Genomic DNA, 17,775 nt, shown 5'->3' on the forward strand with positions numbered 1-17,775 from the left:
GGTTGATGCAATTACCACAGATGCCAAGAAGTAGAACTTGAATTAACCCTGAGAGGGAAAAGAACAGTAAGGTGAACACAATGTGCTGGAGTAACTCAGCGGGTAGGGCAGCATTTCTGGAGCACTTGGATAGTTGATGTTTCAGAGTCGGGACCCAAGGATCCTGACCCAAAACGTCACCTATCCATGTTCTCCAAAGATGCTGCATGACCCGCTGAGTTATTCCAGCACTTGTGTCATTTTTGTAAACCAGCATCTGCTATTTCTTGTTTTAGCAGTAACTTGGATGTACCTGTAGCTCAACAGGGTCACAATGTGGAATGGCAGGTGGACACATATTATCAGATTCTCTTAATTAGATTTACTTTATGATCTTAACAGTCATATACATAATGTTGATGTTTCTGTGCCTTCCTCTGATTATAGTCCGTGTCTTTCCCAAGCTCAGAAACTTCATAAAAGTTATAAAGACAACAAATTGGGCCATAATTTGGAGCCTAAAACTGTCAGGAAACCCTTGCATTCGGTCCACACTGGCTTTGCTGATCTGATCCCAGAATAAGGTTGTTCTGCTGAATTGGTCTATAATGGCGTTGATGCAAATACTTCCTCATCTAACCCTCTTAGTCCATCTATTCCTTCACCTTTATTATTGTCATGTAATTATTGTCATAGGCACCGAAGAATGGTGAAAAGTTTTGTTTTGCATGCTTCCAAACAGATTGGAGTTACTGTGTATAAATAAAATCAAGTCAAATTCACATACAATAGATAAAGCACAAAGGGAAAGATGCAGAATATAGTTCTCAGCATTGTAGCCCATCAGCTTCATAGACAAAGTCCAATGTCCACAATGGGGTCATGCTAAATCAGACAGTAGGGCCACTCAGAAGCCTGATAACGGGGGAAGAATCTGGTAGTGCATGCTTGCAAGCATCTGTACCTTTTGCCGGATGGGAGCAGGGAGAATAAGGTATGACCGTTTGAGGCACATCTTTGATTATGTTGGCTGCTTTCTGAGGCAGTGTGAATTGTCAGTGGAGTACTCTGTATATAGGTGGGAAGTCTTGTCTGTGTTACACAAAAAAGCTGGAGAAACTCAGCGGGTGCAGCAGCATCTATGGAGCGAAGGAAATAGGCAACGTTTCGGGCCGAAACCCTTCTTCTCAAAATTCTCCAGCTTTTTTGTGTAACCTTCGATTCTCCAGCATCTGCAGTTCCTTCTTAAACACTAAGTCTTGTCTGTGTGATGGACTGGGCTACATCGACATATCTCTGCAAATTCTTGTGGTCTTGGGCAGAGCTGTTCCCAAACCAAACTGTGATGCAACTCAAAAATATACTTTCTATGGCACAACTATTCATCTCAACCATACCTACGTGATACGGAAAATCTAAGATCAAACAGGAAATACCAGAGCGTGCTCAGCAGATCAGCCAGCATACATGGAGAGAAATACATTAATCTCAAAGAATCTTCAAAGATCTCAAGAGAGAAAAAGTGAGCGAGGTGGGAGAAAGAAAGAAGGGTGAGACGGAATAAGACTAGCGGAGAGAGGGATAGAAAGAGAGAGAGCAATACAGTATCAAAGGAGAGAGACAGAGATACAGTATCTACAGAGAATGAGAATGAAAATGAATCAGTGGCTAGACTGATAAAATACAATGCCTATTGTTTCAAGCTGTGAGTATTGTGACTATTTGCCAACAATCACTTCCTCTCTTCTTGTTTTGCAGGTAGGTAGCATCTTAACAAAGCATCAGTGTTTCATCAGTTCAGTTCAGTTTAGTTTAGTTTATTGCCATGTGTACCGAGGTACAGTGGAAAGCTTTTGTTGCATGCTCTCCTGTCAGCAGAAAGACAATGATCCAATCATTCACGATCCAATGACATGGAATAAAAAGTGGTGCTTACATCGGGGGAAAAGCCCCATCCTGACACAAATATCATAATTTTGAGATGCCTTTAGTAGAAAGAATCCTACTGTTCGTTGAAACTCTTTCATCCAGGCCTCTTGTTGTAAGTGCCCTTCTGGATAATATAAACATGAAGTGGTCAATAGAATATCGTCCACGGAAAGATTCCAATGCTTCATAATTATTTACGTTGGTTGCACCTCTACCAAATGTTTGGGATTTGAATTTTACTTTGATGGCATCTTATGAAACTGGACGAATTTTAACTCTCAGGAATCATGAAATCACAGAAATATTACAGTACAGCTTTGTGGCCTTGTGGCCCCTTGGCTCTATTCTCTGCAATCTTGACAACTTTCCTCGTCACCTCTTCATTTAGTTACACATTTCTCTTGAAGGCCACAATAAAACCTGCCTTCATTATATCTACATGGAGCACATCCTAGTGTCCAACCACATGTTGTGTAAAACACCTTGTTTTCATGTCACTCTTAATCCTGTTCCCTTTATTATTTTACCTGTGATCTCTAATCCTCAATCTCTCCATCAAAAGGATCAAACTTCCACTATCTTCTCTGTCCAAACCCCTCATTATTTCTTACCCAAACACATTTCTCCTCATTCTTCCCTGAAGAAAACAGTCTTCAGGGCCTGCCCATTATGGTGACCTTATTTGCGAGTTTAGGAGAGTTTGCGCTCGCCACAAGCTCGCAGCATGGTCGACACATGGTCATAGGTGGTCACTGGTAAGTCTCCTTCATGGTCGAGAGGAGTTCCCGCCCGCATAATGGTTACTACTCTACTACAGTTTGGTAGAGAAAACATTTTCAACAAGCTTACAAATTTTCCGCAAGTAAAAGTTGGTCGGCATGGAGAAAATTGATACTTTTGAACTCGTAGTGCAGTGGTAGTGGGGTCGCCATGTCGTTGTAGGTAGTCGAGGTAGCCGTAGGTAATCTCCTTTGCTGACCGGGCATTTTAATTGGTCATGAACTTCAAATTCCTGTGCGTGCTGATGCAGTCATAAAGAAAGCACATCAGCGCCTCTACTTCCTAAGAAGATTACGGAGAATCAGAATGTCAAGGAGGACTCTCGAACCTCTACAGGTGCACAGTAGAGAGCATGCTGACCGGTTGCATTGTGGTTTGGTTCAGCAACCTGAGCGTCCCGGAGCGGAAAAGGCTGCAAAAAGTTGAAAACACCGCCCAGTCCACCATCGACTCTGACCTCCCTACCATCGAGGAGATCTATCGCAGGCGCTGCCTCAAAAAGGCTGCCAACATCATCAAGGACCCACACCATCCTGGCCACACACTCATCTCTCCGCTACCATCAGGTAGAAGGTACAGGGGCCTGAAATCTGCAACATCCAGGTTCAGGAACAGCTACTTCCCCACAGCCATCAGGCTATTAAACACAACTTCAAACAAACTCGGAACTATAACAGCCTATTGCACTTTATCTGTTTATTTATGTGTGTGTGTGTATATATATGTATATATTCTATGGTATATGGACACACTGATCTGATCTGTATTTATGCCTACAATATTTTGTTGTGCAGCAGCAAGCAAGAATTTCATGGTCTTATCTGGGACACATGACAATAAACTCTCTTGACTTGAAAAAGCATAAGCACGACTTTTCAGAACCAAGGAAAACCGACCGGTAATGTTAAATGCCCGCTAAATTTGACAGCTGTGTATCTCTAGCTTATTTAAAGTTGTCTGGCTTCTTAAAAGTGCCTCTATTCCTTCTCCCTCCTTCTCCCTGCTTCTCTCCCCTTCTCTCCCCTTCTCTCCCTCCCCCTCAATTTTCACTCTTTTAAAGGACTTACCGTACACTGTAAGACAGCGCTCCCCCGCCTTCCCTGGCCCCCCGCCTTTGCGATGTGTGTGTGTGTGTGTGTGTGTTCATTGCTGATGGTCTATCCAGCTCGTGGTTTTTCAGGCAAGTGCCCTTGAGCTTGAAGGTCGCAGACAGTTTGCTGAAAAGTCGCATAAGTGGGACAGGCCTTTAGCCTCCCTAATCTTTCCATTGAAGATTTAACAGTAAAACTGACATCTCTCCCAAGACTGTGGCTTTGGTTCAGAGTACCATTGGTTGAGAAAGATTTAGTTTAAGTGAGCACAAGATTTGCTTGCTAAATAATATAGTAAAAATAAAGAGTCATCAACAAATTTGTTCGGCATGGACTTGTAGGGCCGAGATGGCCTGTTTCCGTGCTGTAATTGTTATATGGTTATATGGTTAACAAAAAATTAAATAAACTTTCACTTGTGAAATGAGTTACTTTAGTAGGATATTTACATTCCAGGTTGAATATACAGTATCTTTATGATAGAGATAAATAATATCATCATCGTTGAAAACATTAGCGACGCAGTGATGTTGTTTTCCAACGGGAACAGTAACGGACGCACCACACGTCTCTGTCCTCCAGTTCCTGCGGACGTCTGCCGCTGGAAGTATAGGATTTTGGTGTGTGTGCTTTATCATCATTCCTTACAATGCTATGTATGACAGTGATTGTAACTTCTTCTAAAGTGCGGATGGCTGTTGACTCGCTAGAAGCTCATCCGCCCTTTGACAGGTCTTGATTTTGGTCCTGCTGGTCAAGCCCCCTCCAAGAGGTTAAGTATAGGAGCAAAGAAGTCCTTCTGCAGTTGTACAGGGCCCTAATGAGACCACATCTGGAGTAATGTGTGCAGTTTTGGTCTCCAAATTTTAGGAAGGACATTCTTGCTGTTGAGGGAGTGCAGCGTAGGCTTACAAGGTTAATTCCCGGGATTGCGGGACTGTCATATGTTGAGAGAATGCAGCAGCTGGGCTTGTATCACATTAAATGGCAGTGCTGGCTCGCAGGACCAAATACTCCTGCACCTATTGTCTATTGTGTATTGTCTATTGTCGTCAACTGGCAAACCAGGTGGGGGAGACGGTTTAGTCGCCGACTATCTGACCATGGAGCAGGTGGCATGGGATTACATGGTACCCGTGGCGGTGGGAACTTTCCTCAACCTGACCATTATACCTACATAAATAATGTAGGTTTCTAAAGGCATTTGAAATTCCGTTATAACTCCATTTACAGGTTTGCTGAAGGAGGCACTGTAGTGGGTCTCAAATAATGACGAGACGAAGTATTGTAAATATCTCGTTCTAAGCTTCCCCCCAGTCTAGTCTCGGTCAAAAACCACTGAGTCAAGCTCTTGCGCATCTAAACTTTAATTTGGAAAAACACAATAACAATTCCCCACAACTATAACTAACTACCACGGGATCGATCCTTGTATCTGCCTGACCAAGTCCTCCTACCCTCGTTCAAGCAGAGACACTCCAGATGGTCATGCAGTCCTAAGCATTCTCCCTGAAGATCAACACAGGACCTCTTGGGAGCGGCCTTTTATAGGTCCCCGAACCTTGGGGACCAAACCACATGGGGGTGGCTTCTATACAGTCCAATAACAGATATCGATCAACACATTACATGATAGACATTTCCCTAACTCAATAATACAGTGACCAATACATTGTATTTGAAAGAAAGTTCTAAAAGGAAGCAAACAAGAATAAACATTGAAACATGTGCCCTGAGATTCAAACAGTTTCGCCAAGGCTCAACATTTCGACCAATCATCAATTAACAGGATGACCGTCTTGCAACATTATTTATACTATTTACAATGCCCTTGCAGCAATCCAATCGATATGATGCATCTTGGGTTTTGTTTGCAAAACTGCTATACATGTTATCAATTTAGGAGAAACCAGGAGAGCAGCTGGAATTCTCACCATCCTGCATACCAGTCTGAGCCTGGACTGGCCGGCGCCATCCAAAGCCCGTAAATTTCAGCTGACAATGGTTATGCGATTCTGACAAGTGCAGGGATCCTCCATTTTATGGTGTCTTTAATTTGGCCAGTATTAACAGTATAGGAAGGAGATAGTGAGCTGAGTAACATGAGCGAAGGAACAAGGCTAACACATTTCTGCATGACTCCAAACACATGCCTATTTCTTTAGATGCAACATACAAAGCATCATTCAAGATTACACTTGGAAAATAGTAGCTAGATTTTCATTTATTTCTGATAGTGTATTTTTTTCCCCTCTGTAACTGACCCCGACCTACAAAAAGTAAGACAGATTTTAACAGGATGGGGATGTTAAATGGTCTCTAGGTCATTCTGTGCTCAGACTCCTGACCCATGTGTATTTGGGTGCAGGGGAACTGGAACACATAGCAGAGCCCCATTTGGTCACAAAGAGGTTTAAACCAGGTGGCTCCGCAATGGCTGCCTCGCCAACAGTCAGTCTCGTCCTTTTCCTTCTTTGTTGTTTTTTAGTATGTGTTAAATGTATGTTCTAGTGTTCTTTAGCTTTGTTTTGTGTGTGTGTGGGGGGTGGTGGTGGTGGTGGGGGGAAACTTTGTTTAGTCTCTCACCTTGACGGAGATGTAATTTTTTTCCATATCGTATCTCCGACCGCACTACGGCCTAACATCGAGGAGTTGGCAGCCTTTGCTGGAGATCAATTTTGGGAGCTCCACTGCGGGATCCTGCAGGACGTAACATCGTGGAGCTGGCAGTCCCTGTCAAGGATCGACCTTGGAACTACAACTGCGGGAGCCTGCGAACTTCAACATCGTGGAGCTTAGGGTTAGGGACCGACTTCGGGAGCATCGACCGCCCCGATCGCAGGAGCTTCGATCGCCCCGATGTGGGAGTCTCAATCGCTGGCTGCAGGAGCTTTGATCACCCTGACGGCGGATGGTTCAACTGACCTGACCGCGGTAGAATAGAGACTTTATTGCCTTCCATCAAAGTGAGGAATGTGGCGAATCTGCTGCGGTGGATGTTTATGATAACTTATGTAGATGTCTTTCTTGTTGCTTTTTATAGTGTGACTATAGGGTGATTTCACCAAAGGTCAAATGAGCGTAGATCCCCCCTCACGTGACCGAAAATTTTAACTGGAGGACATCTCTCAGTTTGGTACATGTAAGTGAATGGGGAAACACGCACTTTCCCACCCGTTAAAAACATGGAAAACGGACGATTTTTGAGCTGAGATTTTCTGTGCTAGTCGGGGTGACCGTGAAGCATAGCGACCTAAATTTTCAGGCAAACAAAAAGATAGAAAGTGAGGTAATTACAAGAGGGAACTGAAGGTAGAAAGCGGCGGAAGTGAACAGCTGACAATTGCCGTGGTGATTTTAAGATCCAAAATATCGGGAATTATCGCGTTTGCTCGCTGAATTTCATCAAAAGTAAGTTAATAATGCCTTACTTTTGATGAAATTCAGCGAGCAAACGCGATAATTCCCGATATTTTGGATCTTAAAATCACCACGGCAATTGTCAGCTGTTCACTTCCGCCGCTTTCTACCTTCAGTGCCTCTTGTTTCAGTTCCCTCTTGTAATTACCTCACTTTCTATCTTTTTTTTTGCCTGAAAATTTAGGTTACTATGCTTCACGGTCACCCCGACTAGCACAGAAAATTTCAGCTCAAAAATCGTCCGTTTTCCATGTTTTTAACGGGTGGGAAAGTGCGTGTTTCCCCATTCACTTACATGTACCAAACTGAGAGATGTCCTCCAGTTAAAATTTTCGGTCACGTGAGGGGGGATCTACGCTCATTTGACCTTTGGTGAAATCACCCTATATGGTAAATTGAGTTTCACTGTACCTTAATTGGCACATGTGACTATAAAATACCTTTGAACCTTTGAACCCAAGCTTCTGAGAAGAGTTCCAGTTTCCACTCGCATCCCAAAGACGTTGAGTCAGGAGTTTATTTGGCAGCTGATTGATCCTACTGTGTAGATGAGCGGTAGAATCTGGGGAGGGGGGTTTGATGGGAACATCGGAAGAATAAAATGTAGATCCTGGAAATGGGTGCTTGATGACCTGTTTCTGTGCATTATGGCTGTGTTCTATGACTGTATTCTAAGATTGTGAGAGAAGATTACTTGACAGGAGAATGGCAGGAGAGAGTAAGAAACAATGTCTTGGTACAGGTTAAGGAGGATGCATTGGAAGAAGTAAGGTACAAACAATGAGACTACAGCTATGCCCCACAACCTAAGATGTATGGACCATTGGGGCAAATTGTGCCACAGACCACCAGGGGTTTGCAAGCCTTTAATAAAATTGAGATAATTTAGGTAGAAACTTCATAATAAAATAAACAAAAAAAAAAATGTGCACATTAATTGTCCTTAAAATGAGTGACCCATGATGTCAATGGAGATTTATGGGCGAGGCCAAGTATTTTTGCCGACTTGAACAAGGGGTGGGTTTTCCATCCAAAAGGTCGAGACCTCCTGGTGTTGAGGAGGTGCGACTGAGAGAACAGCAGAGCCCTCCATGCTGTTTGAGTGCCGCCTGCCACTTTTGCGGGCTGGAAGAGTCTGTGTACCACGTGCGTAGTGGCCATTCGGCTTGTTTTGTGTGTCATTGATTATGGCATGTGTCTTTAAATTTTAGACTGCCTGTTATATTGTGGGTGGGATTTACGACGTATTTTAGGGTGTGTTTGGAGCTACGTTTCTTGCGCAGAAGCTTAGTTTTTAGTTTAGTTTAGGACCAGCATGGAGAAGGTTTACCCTTAGACCATGCGAAGTGTAATGGAGGCACAAGGAGTTTTCTAACGTTTCATGCAAAAAGCTGGAGTTCGATGAAGATTTGTAGGACAGAGAGAAATTAGGGTAGGGAATGAATATGACTGCCTATTATAATTCACTCTGGTGAACTGTCCAGCTAAAGGTTCACCAGATCTGCTATTTACATTCATCCACTATTTATTTAGTCAGCTTTCCAGTCACACTGTTTAAATAGAAATAAGAACACTATTTCCTATGCTGAATCTTTTCTTTCCCACTGGTGTATGAAAGGCAAATAAAAGCTAAGTATATTGATTTTGAGGTTATCTTTCCAAGACCATTTACTTAAAAAGTATTGTGTTTGTGACCATTTACTTCAAGCATTCAGGAACGAAAGCCAGAATGAGTTGATAGCGCTTTTACCTACTCTGCCTAATAAATCTCTTCAAACCTTCAATATAATAACTGTGATGTATATTATTCTTCGGCAAACATTCCAACAGTCCTTTGTTTAAGAAGGAACTGCAGATGCTGGAGAATCGAAGGTTACACAAAAAAGCTGGAGAAACTCAGCGGGTGCAGCAGCATCTATGGAGCGAAGGAAATAGACAACGTTTCGGGCCGAAACCCTTCTTCAGACTGATCGGGGGCGGGGGTGGGCGGGGACAAGAAAGGAAAAAGGAGGAGGAGCCCGAAGGCTGGGGGATGGGAGGAGACAGCAGGTGGACTAGGGAAGGCGAGGAGACAGCAAGGACTAACAAAATTGGGAGAATTCGATGTTCATGCCCCCAGGATGCAGACTCCCCAAACGGAATATGAGGTGCTGTTCCTCCAATTTCCGGTGCTGCTCGCTGTGGCCATGGAGGAGACCCAGGACAAAGAGGTCGGAGACGGAGTGGGAGGGGGAGTTGAAGTGCTGAGCCACCGGGAGGTCAGCTTGGTTATTGCGGACCGAGCGGAGGTGTTCGGCGTAACGATCGCCCAACCTTTCCAAAGTCCAATTGTTGCGCCCTATGCAGAGAACAAACAGCAGGGAGGTTAACATGAACCTCCACCATATTATCTCATTATTTGCATATTCGTGACATACATTACAAGTTTGAGTTGAGTATATAATCTTTAATAGCATCAAAGTCAAGAGAGTTTTATGGTCATGTGTTCCAGATAAGGTCATGTGTTCCAGATAAGACAATGAAATTCTTGCTTGCTGCAGCACGACTGAATATGTAAACATAATACAGAACAGGAGATAAATGTTCAGTGTGTCTAAATACCATAGACCATATATGTACACAATAAATAAACAGATAAAGCGCAATAGACTGTTATTGTTCAGAGCTTGTTTAATGTCATATTTAGTAGCCTGGTGGCTGTAGGGAAGAAGCTGTTCTTGAACCTGGATGTTCCAGATTTCAAACTCCTGTATCTTCTTCCCGATGGCAACGGAGAGATGAGTGTGTGGCCAGGATGCTGTGGGTCTTTGATGAAGCTGGCTACTTTTTTGAGGCAGTGACTGCGATAGATCCCTTCGATGGTGGGGAGGTCAGAGCCGATGATGGACTGGGCAGTGGTCTTAACTTTCTGCATTCTTTGTTCCCGCCAATGGACCTCACAATCATGGCTGGTGTTCACCATGAAACCTACTGCTTACTGTGACAGTTCCCCCTCCCTTGGATGCTGCTCTGATCCCCACCACTGGCTGACATGTAAGGAAAGGCCAATCTCCAGCATCATTGGTAACAGGTTGATCCAATTAACTGATATACTGGTTTGGCCACCTGAACCTTGTCAGCCTACTCTATATATTTCACCTCATTGGTGAAGAGCTGCCACAGGGTATCCCAATCCTCTACTCTGGCAATGGAGGAGACCCAGGACAGAGAGGTCGGATTTGGAATGGGATTTGGAATGGGATTTGGAATGGGATTTGGAATGGGAGGGGGAGTTTAAGTGCTGAGCCACCGGGAGTTCAGGTAGGTTATTGCGGACTGAGCGGAGGTGTTCGGCGAAACGATCGCCCAACCTCCGCTTAGTCTCCCCGATGTAAATCAGCTGACATCTAGAGCAGCGGATGCAGTAGATGACGTTGGAGGAGATACAGGTGAACCTTTGTCGCACCTGGAACGACTGCTTGGGTCCTTGAATGGAGTTGAGGGGGGAGGTGAAGGGACAGGTGTTGCATTTCTTGCGGTTGCAACGGAAAGTGCCCGAGGAGGCGATGGTACGGGAGGGAAGGGAAGAATTGACAAGGGAGTTGCGGAGGGAGCGGTCTTTGCGGAAGGCAGACGTAGGGGGAGATGGGAAGATGTAGCGAGTGGTGGGGTCACGTTGCAGGTGGCGGAAATGGCGGAGGATTATGTGTTGTATTTGCCGGTTGGTGGGGTGAAAGGTGAGGACTAGGGGGACTCTGCCCTTGTTGCGAGTGCGGGGATGGGGAGAGAGAGCAATGTTGCGGGGTATGGATGAGACCCTGGTGCAAGCCTCATCTATGGTGGCGGAGGGGAATCCCCGTTCCCTGAAGAACGAGGACATCTTCGATGCCCTGGTGTGGAACGTCTCATCCTGGGAGCAGATGCGGCGTAGGCGGAGGAATTGGGAGTAGGGGATGGAGTCTTTACAGGGGGCAGGGTGGGAAGACGTGTAGTCCAGATAGCCATGTGAGTCAGTTGGTTTGTAGTGTATGTCGGTCAGAAGTCTGTCCCCTGCGATGGAGATGGTGAGGTCAAGGAATGGTAGGGAATTGTAATAAATATGTGTTGTATCTTGACGTGTGTACGACTAGACTCATTACATGGTGTCAAGAAGTGAGTCTTACCTACATCGTTCACGTTTATCGGGTTTTGTTTTTTATATTTGTTTTATGTGCCTGTTATCTCTATCATGCCACACTCGTCTCGCCGTCCTTGTCCTCTGATCTTTGACTCTGACATTGCTGAACCCTGGCGCCTTTTCGAGGGCGACTACATTCACTACGTTTGCATTCTTCATCACACGATCCTCCAGATGTCCGTGCTTCTGTGTTACTAAAACTGGCTGGTCCTGAGGCAATGAAACGTGTGGATCGTTTTACTTTTGTGCCTGCTGTTTTAGATGCAAACGGACAGATCCAAGTGCCTGCAGAAATGATTGATGACCCTGCTGTCCTACTTGCAAAGTTTAGACAGTTGTGTGAACTCCCCTCGAACTATATCATCAAACATACCAAGTTTTATGCTCGTATGCAACAAGTTGGCGAGCCGATAGAATGGTTTATTAGTGACTTGAAACACATAGCTGCACGCTGTCAATTTCGAGATTCATGCAATGAACTGCTCCGCAACAAACTCATTGGAGGTATGCTTAATGACAAGTTAAGAGATGAATTGCTTCGTAACACTGAACAGACTCTTAATCACGCCGAACACGCCTGTCGGATTGCTGAGATAACGGCTTCTCACACTAAGTCTGGGATCCCTGGCAATGTTCCTTAAATTGAGCAGGTCCAGGTAAACGTCAGATTTAGCAAGGTAAGAATGCTCAATTCGTTGTTTTGCACTTTGGACGGCTTGTTCGGCGAGTCCGTTGGACTGTGGAAACTCAGGGCTGCTGGTGATATGTCCAAAGTCCCATCATTGTGCAAAGTTTTTGAAAAGCTCTGGCTGGTGAACTCACTGCCGTTGTCGAATAGAAGGCATGCAGGGGAACCGTGCACTGAGTAATGGCATTGCAATTTCTGGATAACTGCTTCAGATGTGATGGTTTGGAGTAGATCTCTGTCAAATCAGCCTGAATAAGAGTCGACAAGAACCAGATAATGTTTCCCATGCCATTCGAATATGTCGGTGGCTACCGTGGGCCACGGTAGAGGAGGAACCGGGTGTGGCAATAAGGGCTGCTTCTGCTGGTGTGGCGTCAGGCTTTTGCAGATGGCGCAGACTTCAGTTTTGTCACGCATGTACTTGGTCATACCAGGCCAGTAAAACATGCTCTGTATATGTTGTAAGGTTGCCTCCACACCGGGGTGGCCCCTGTGGACTGCATCGAAGTACTTGTCCCGGAGGACAGCTGGGACCAATGCCTTGTGGCCCTTGACTATAATCCCGTCCTGTAACACCAGTTCGTCGCGAACCAAGAAGTACGGGCGAATCGCGAGCGGGGTGCTGCGTTGTTTATCCGGTCAGCCACGCCGGATGACTGCGGACAGCAATTGTAAAGTCTCATCAGCAGCCGTGTGCTTTGCCAGGCTGCTTAGGCAATGAGTAGGAACATACGATACCTTCATTACTGAGAACTGGTCCTGTTCAGAGGACTGTTGTTCGCTGGTTTTGCGTGGGGCCCTTGATAGCGTGTCAGCTGTGTACACGTCCTTGCCTTTTTTTATAGACAATGTTGAAATCAAACCGCTGCAGCTGTATCATCATCCGTTACAGGCGAGCCGGAGCGGCGTGAATGGGTTTATTCAAGATGGTGACCAGTGGCTGGTGGTCTCTTTTTATTGTCACAGACTTCCCAAAAATAAAGTATTTGAATTTCGTGCAGGCGAAAACCACTGCAAGTAATTCTTTTTCAATCTGGGCGTAACATTGTTCAGTATCAGTTAGTGTGCGAGAGGCATATGAAACAGGCTTGCAGTCACCATTGGCAGCGGTCTGCAGGCAAGCAACACCAAGTCCGTACTGGAACGCATCACATGTGAGAGTTACTGGGAATTCCAAAGCAAAATGGGCGAAGGTAGGTGCGCTGGCCAGCTGCAACTTGAGGATATCAAAAGCTCTTTGGTGTTGCGGATACCAGGACCATGCAGCATCTCTGTGTGTCAGTTCCCGCAGGGGGGCAGATACGTCGCTGAGGTTGGGAATAACAGGTAGTTGACCATTCCAAGAAACCTTTATGGACTCGTAACGTCAGAAGGGACTGGCATCTCGTTGATAGCAGCAGTTTTTTATGGGTCTGGTCAGAGACCATCACTTGTGAAAACATGTCTGACATGGGTAACTTCCGGGACTCGAAACTTGCACTTGAGGGGAATGAGTTTGAGCTAAATGTTTTTGGCACGGTCCAGCACTTTCCTCAGCCAAGTTGCGCCCGTAGACGAGAATGTCATCAACAATGATGGCGCATGGATACCCCGCAAACAGTTGTTCCATCGTGCTCTGGAAAATCCCGCTGGCAGAGTTGATGCCGAAGAGCATTCTCAGGAATTTGTAATGGCCGAAGGGGGTGCCGAACATAGTAAGGTTGGATGAGTCTGGGTCCAGCGGAATCTGCCAAAACGAGCTTTTGGAATCCAGAATGGAGAATACTGCTGCGTTGCCTATTTGAGCAGCAACTTCCTTGACCATTCGTATAGGGTAGTGCAGGCATTTGAAAGCTGTGTTGAGATCCCTGGGGTTTATGCAAATATTTCCTCCTTGTTTTTCTTCGTTGCAACCACTATGGTGGAAACCCAGTCAGATGGGTCAGTAACTTCACCAATAACACCCAGGGAGCATCCCCTTGAGTTCATTTTGTACTCTGTCACGCATGGCATGCGGAACATGATGTGGTGCACGAACCACCGGAGTGACGTTGGGATCAACGGCAATGCGGTACTTGAGGGGCAGCTTGCCAAGCTCATTGTTAAATAGTTCTCTGTATTGAGAGAGTATTTGCTGAGTGGGACCCTTAGCGAGGAAGAGTTGATGGACAGTGCGGCCAAAGTATAATTCGTACTTTGTAGTGCTTGTTAGTAGTTGCTCCGCCTATATGCAATTTGTATTACCAAGAGCTTCCCTACGTATTTCAGTCTGAGTAGCTGCTAGTCACTGTAATGTCCTGCAGACCAACACTGTAAGTGAACTTTAATAAATATATGTTGTATTTTGATGTGTGTACGCCTAGACTCATTACAGAAAGGACAGTCATACTTGTTTCGAGTGACTGCCAATGATGATGATGATGACTCTATATAAAACACAGGCCCTCTAGCCAGAGGTGTGAAGGTGAGCAAAGGAAGAGAGGGAGACACAATGTGGGGAGTCTCCCTGCTAGTGGTGTGCTCTTGTCACAGGATCAAGGAATACTAATGGGCCCGTCCCACTTAGGTGACTTTTTAGGCGACTACTCTTTGACCCTCAGGGTTCTGCCAAGGCATTATACACTGCAATGGGAGCTCCATCTGAGCTGAAGTTACATTACAGGGCAAGGTCAGATCTCTGCATTATGAAGATCAAAGGATAAGGCAACAAATGACAACGCTTAATTGTCAGCTTAATGCATAACATGTTTGCTTTTGACTCGGTACATTGATAACAAGTCCCACTTCAAAGATGTGAACGGAACAGTCCAGGTGGATGCATCTTTACAGTACTTGAGGGGAATCTCACCTTTCAAGATTAAATGATAAATTACATCGCCATCGAAACAATGTGTTTTCAAGTCCCCCTCCCCCACCCCCTAGCATTCCTATCTACCAAATGTACAGGCTATTAAGACGAAACTGGATAAACTTAAAGCTTGATTTACATACCTTATAGAGCTAAGGGACTGCTGTGTGCTGTGTTTTACAGAGATGCTGTATGGCTCACTACTGCCTCACCTGACTGTGCCATTCATGCTGAGAGCTTCTTGCTTCACTGGATGGACTGCACGGTGTCCTGAGGTAAAGCTAAGGGTGAATGGTGCTTGGACATGGTGTTCCTGGCACGTTCCTGCTTCCCAGAATTGGAATATCTTACAGTGAAGTGTCATCCCTACTACCTGCTGCACAAATATATTTTGGCTGTCCTTGCAGCATTCTGCATCCCACCCCAGGCCGATGCTAAGTTTTCACTTGAGCCACACACCGTCACCTATAGCCTAGAAACGATGTACCCTGAGGCCTTGTTTATAATAGCCGTGGACTTCAATCAGGCCACCCTCAAGAGTGTGCTGCCAAAATGCTATCAACATGTCCCCAGCCCAACCAGAGCCCCAAACCCTCACCCCAGCTACACAACCATCAAAAATGCATACAACTCTATTCCTAGACTGCACTTTGGTATATTCTGACAACTTGGCTGTGCTTTCACTCCCGGCTTACAAGTGGAAACTGAAGCATGAGGTTTTGGTACAGAAGGTCGTGCACTGCTGGTTCGATGAAACAGTTGAGATTCTTCATGATTGTTTTGAGACGGTAGACTTGATTAGGAGAATGGGGTGAGGAGGGAGACATAGATCAGGCATGATTGAAGGGCGGAGCAGACTTGATGGGCCAAATGGCCTAATTCTATTCCTATCACTAATGTTCATATTCAAGGTCTCTGCTGCTTAACTAGATGAATATTCCACTGCTCTCACAGATTTCATCAGTAAGTGCGTAGAAGATGGTGTACCAAAGAAGATGACGTATCAAAGATGTGTTCTCCAACTGGAAACCATGGAAGAACCACAAAGTCCACTCCCAGGGGAAGCCAATTTTATCAGTATTCAAGTCAAACCATCCCAAGCAGTACAATACATCAATCTACGATCTTTGCGAGCCATTAGGGATGCAAAAAGGAATTCTGAACCAAGCTGGAGTCCTGAAGTAATGACATGGATACCATATATTATGCGAAGATTTGCATGCTATAATGGGCTATGAAGCAAAGGCAGACAATATCGCTGGCAACAATGGGTCCCTCCCCGATTAACTCAATGCATTCTGCACTCTGCTTTGAACACAATGTCGGTGGAGGAAGGTCACCCTCCCCCCCCCCCCCCCCCCCCCCCCCCCCTGCCAGTTTTTGTGTCAGTACCAGCGGTTACTATGGCAGTCATAAGATTGGCCTTTATGAAAGGGTGCTGGGCCCGGATGGAATCCTTAGACGTGTCCTTGGGTCCTATGCAGATCAGCTGTCAGAGGTATTCATGGATATCATTAACCTCCCACTGCTCCATTCTGAGGTCTCACCTGCTTCAAGAAGACCATTATCATCCAGGTACAAAAGAAAAGTAAGATGGCATACCTTAATGATACCTGCACCTAAACCTTACTGTGGATTTTGTCTATGGAACTGATGCGCTACAATGCTGAGAATTATATTCTGAACTTTCTATCATCTCCTTTGCTCTGAGCTTGACTTGATTGTATTCATGCATAGTATTCTGATCTGTTAGGATAGCATGCAAAACAAAACCTTTCATTGTGCCTCGGGACATATGACAATAATGAACCTAAACCATTGACCTTCATGGGTGGATGGATTTAAAATAAAATCCTGGGAAGTACAGGGAAAATATTGCATGTGCCCCTACAATGTTTACACCTTAATCAGAATCACTAAAAGAGATTACTGATTATTATAAAACACAGTTGTTTCTCGATCTTGCCATGTGCAAATTGACTGTATTTTCTCCATTACAATAGCAAACAGTCTGAGATTACTTCACTAGATATAAAGTAATGTGGGATATTGCAGAAGATCGTATATAAATTAAAGACTTATTTCCATAGAGGCAAGCCACTTACTTATTAACCTGACATTTATTACCCATTTTTTCAATGCCTTATCCAGACTGTCCACCCACAGAATCTGTTTATAAGTGCTTTGCATCTGAAGAATTAAGATGAGACGCGTGTACTTGTTTAAAATTCAAACCCTTCCTCATTGTCAAATGAAGTTACATATTCAGCACTGAAATATTAAGTCTTCTGCAATTTCCTGAATTAATCTTCCACCCATGTGAATTAGAATGATACAAGGTCCTAGCTTTATGTATATATCTATCTATATTACTAAAAGTTTCATCTTGACCATTTCCTGTTCTGTATATTGATTTTAGAAAAAACGCTGCCACTTACGGCTGTGATTTTTGGCCATCTTACTCGGAGCCCCCTCCTCTGCGCAGGACAAGAGGATTTTTCCCATCGATGAAAAATAAGAGTTATTAGTGTTTAAAATGTTGAGATTCCCTCTCCTGACGGTCACGCCCCTTCCGGAGGGCTTATAAAACCCGGAAGTGTGGAGGTGCCTCAGCAATGATCATATTGAATGGCGGTGCAGGCTCGAAGGGCCAAATGGCCTACTCCTGCACCTATTTTCTGTTTCTCTGCAAGATGGGGGAGCGAGAGGTCGCAATTCTCAGTCCGAGCTGTGAATAACACTGAACACATGTCTACTAAACTGTGAGTGGTTTGACTGACCTGTCAGTGCCCGTATTGTGGTTTGAAAATGTAGTTTGAAAGTGCTAAAGCTGTGTTGCCTTTGGTTTGAAACTGCTAAAGCTCTGTTGCCTTTGGTTTGTAAGTGCTAAAGCTGTGTTGCCTTT

The sequence above is a fragment of the Leucoraja erinacea genome, chromosome 4 (assembly GCF_028641065.1).
Source record: "Leucoraja erinacea ecotype New England chromosome 4, Leri_hhj_1, whole genome shotgun sequence".
Taxonomy (NCBI): Eukaryota; Metazoa; Chordata; class Chondrichthyes; order Rajiformes; family Rajidae; genus Leucoraja; species Leucoraja erinaceus.